Source organism: Mirounga leonina, unplaced genomic scaffold (assembly GCF_011800145.1).
Source record: "Mirounga leonina isolate KUSES-001 unplaced genomic scaffold, KU_Mleo_1.0 Mir_376, whole genome shotgun sequence".
NCBI lineage: Eukaryota > Metazoa > Chordata > Mammalia > Carnivora > Phocidae > Mirounga > Mirounga leonina.
The window spans coordinates 8,445,462-8,448,383 of NW_023270718.1; the positions used below are offsets into that span (position 1 = coordinate 8,445,462).

Here is a 2,922-nt window from a genome sequence, read left to right on the forward strand (position 1 = left end):
AAGAAAGAAAGAAAGAAAGAAAGAAAGAAAGAAAGAAAGAAAGAAAGCAGTTCTACTGTGGGTAAAACATTATCAAACAGCATCACCTGCCACAGAGAAGTTGTGACAGGAAGAGTCAATCGATGTGGCAAACTTCACCATTGTCTTATTTTAAGCAGTTGCCCCAGCGCCCCCATCTTCAGCATCCACCACCCTGACCACTCAGCAGCCACCAACATGGAGGCAAGGCCCTCCAGAAGCAGAAAGATTATGACTTGCTGAAAGCTCAGATGATGATTAGCATTTGTTAGCAATAAAGTATTTTTTAAATTAAGGTGTGTACGTTGTCTTTTTAGATATAATGGTATTGCACACTTAATAGACTATAATATCATGTAAGCATAACTTTTTTTTTTTTTGAGAGAGAGAGAGTGAGGGGAAGTTCAGAGGGAGAGGAGAGAGAGTCCTGAACAGACTCCACACTAAGTACAGAGCCTGACACGGCACTCGATCTCACTACCCTGAGATCATGACCTGAGCTGAAATCAGGAGTTAGCTGCTCAACTGACTGAGCCATCCAGGCACCCCAAGCACAACTTTTTTCTATCCATCCGGGTGCTACGACTATGGTTATGACCTACCAGATCATGCTGCTAGGAGTAGGCATGTGTGCTGGGATGCTGTGTGACTCCTCTGCTGAGCCTCAATGGGCTTTGGGCTCATGTCGTCACATCACCTGCACAAGAGAACTAGGTACCATTTAAAAAGCTGCCTACGTGCCAGTGGTCCCAACAGAAACCTAATGACAAGAGACATGAGCATGTATGCAACTGGAACTATCCACAATGAGCTGGGTATGGTCCTTTCCACTCAGTCATAAGTTTGCAATCCACTGTTGAGTAAGTGGTAGGTTCAGAGGACAAAGATGGGGGTCCCATGCAGACACCTACATACAATGCCGTGGTCGGGCTTTTAACACAATAGCCGTGACAATACACCTGGTGACCCAGGAGCTCTGATGGGATGTTCAACGAGATTAATGCCGTGTTCGGGACTGTAACACAACAGGTGGTCGCTTCGGTGGTCATCAACAGCTTTGTGGCCTGGGTCGTGTCTGGGTGGGGTGACGTTTCGGAGTAGAGTTGCCCCACCACCATACCAGCGGGACTCTGAAAAATACCAGTGAGCAGATATTTTGGTAATGAACAGGATAATACACTTTTTGTGGAAAGAGATCCAACTAGGTGTGAAGATGCACACAAACTCCTGGATAGTAGCTTCTGCCTTGCCTAAATGATCAGAATCCCGAAGGAGCAGAATCAAGTGGGGGGAGACAGGGTTGTCCAGGACAGAGGCATGTGTAGGCATGGATGTATAGGAGTGGAGTACAAAGCACTTGGATCTTTGAATCAGATAGACATGTCCCCAAGATGGGCCCCTGGGTGGCTCAGTCGGTTGGGCATCTGCCTTCAGCTTAGGTCATGATCTCGGGTCCTGGGATTGAGTCCTGCATCGGGTTTCCTGCTCGGTGGGGAGCCTGCTTCTCCCTCTTCTTCTTCTGCTTCTCCTGCTTGTTCTCTCTCTCTCTCAAATAAATAAATAAAAATCTTAAAAAAAATGTCTGCAAGAGAGTTCCCTGTAGACATAGTCCTTAATGACCAACGGGACTGGATGGCTCACTGGGTAGATGTTAGCCAGCCTCTGTTCTTCCTTATCCCAGTGTTCACACAGTGGGCCTATGGAGGAAGAAGCCATGATGGCGAGAAGAAGGGTGCTCAGGAGTCGTGTAACATGGACTGCCTTTCATTGGGAGTGACCTAACTACAGACTCTTCTCAATGTCCATCACTTCAGCAGTGGAGACCAACACCGAGTCCCCAGTATCGTATCATTCCTACGGGAGTAAATCAGACATGTAGCTGAAGATGATTTCATCCCCAGTGGAATGGATGTGGATGGAGCCTAACTAGTATATATGTGTGTGCACTGAGGCATGACATATATGCCCTTTGGGTGTGCAGTGTGATCAGCTTTGGCAAATGTACAACTCATTTAACAACATCGCTACAGTCAATATATAGAACATTGCCGTCGCTCCTAAAAATTCCATGGTGAGCTTTTCAGTCAACCCAATGGAAGCAAACAGCAACCAGCTTTCTTTCTCTAGGTGATAGACTTCCTTGTTGTAGAATTTCACAGAAATGAAACCATAAAGTATATGCTCGGCCATATCTGCCCTCTTTTGTGCAATATGTTTTTGAAAACTCATCCATTTTATTGGTCTTTTTAAATTTCATTTATCTAATGGTTATAGATGTTGAGCATTTTTTCATGTGTTCATTGTTATTAATATATTTTCTTTGAGAAATGTCTGTTCAAATTGTTTTGCTCATGTGGGAGGGTTTTAGTATTATTTGTAAAAGTCCTTATTTATTCTACAAATAATCCTTTATCAGACGGACACACACACACGCACACACTTCTCAGTCTTGGCTTGTTTTTTCCATTACCTAATGCTGTCTTTCGAAGAGAAAAATTTTTAATTTTATGAAGTTCAATAAATCTTTTTGTTGTTGTTTGTGCTTTTTGTACCTTGCTAAGAAATCTTTGTCTAATCCAAAGTTGTGAAGATCTTTAAATTGTTTTTTTTAAGATGCCTTATGGTTTTGACTTTTGCTATTAGGTCTATGATCATTTCATGTGAATTACTGTGTATGGTGAGGGTGTGAAGTAAAGGTCAAAGTTCATTTTTTTCCCAAATAGATATCTAGTTGTTCCAGCAACATTTGTTGAAAAGATTATCTTTTCCTCAAGGAAGTACTTCTGTCTCATTGTTAAAAGTCAGGGGCACCTGGGTGGTTCAGTTGTTAAGTGTCTGCCTTTGGCTCAGGTCATGATCCCAGGGTCCTGGGATCGAGCCCCGCATCGGGCTCCCTGCTCGGCG

General features: G+C 43.6%; 1 long non-coding RNA gene across 2 annotated transcripts in view; it reads right to left on the reverse strand.

Annotated features, from left to right (window-relative positions):
* The window catches only part of LOC117997942, a 28,351-nt gene that overhangs the window by 10,924 nt on the left and 14,505 nt on the right, over positions 1-2,922 (reverse strand). Inside the window, exon 3 of one of the 2 annotated variants that reach the window (XR_004675926.1) lies at positions 515-1,148. The exons of the other annotated variant lie outside the window; for it this stretch is intronic. This is a non-coding gene — a long non-coding RNA (uncharacterized LOC117997942). Of the gene's footprint in view, positions 1-514; positions 1,149-2,922 lie in introns of those variants that run through there. 2 annotated transcript variants of the gene reach the window in all.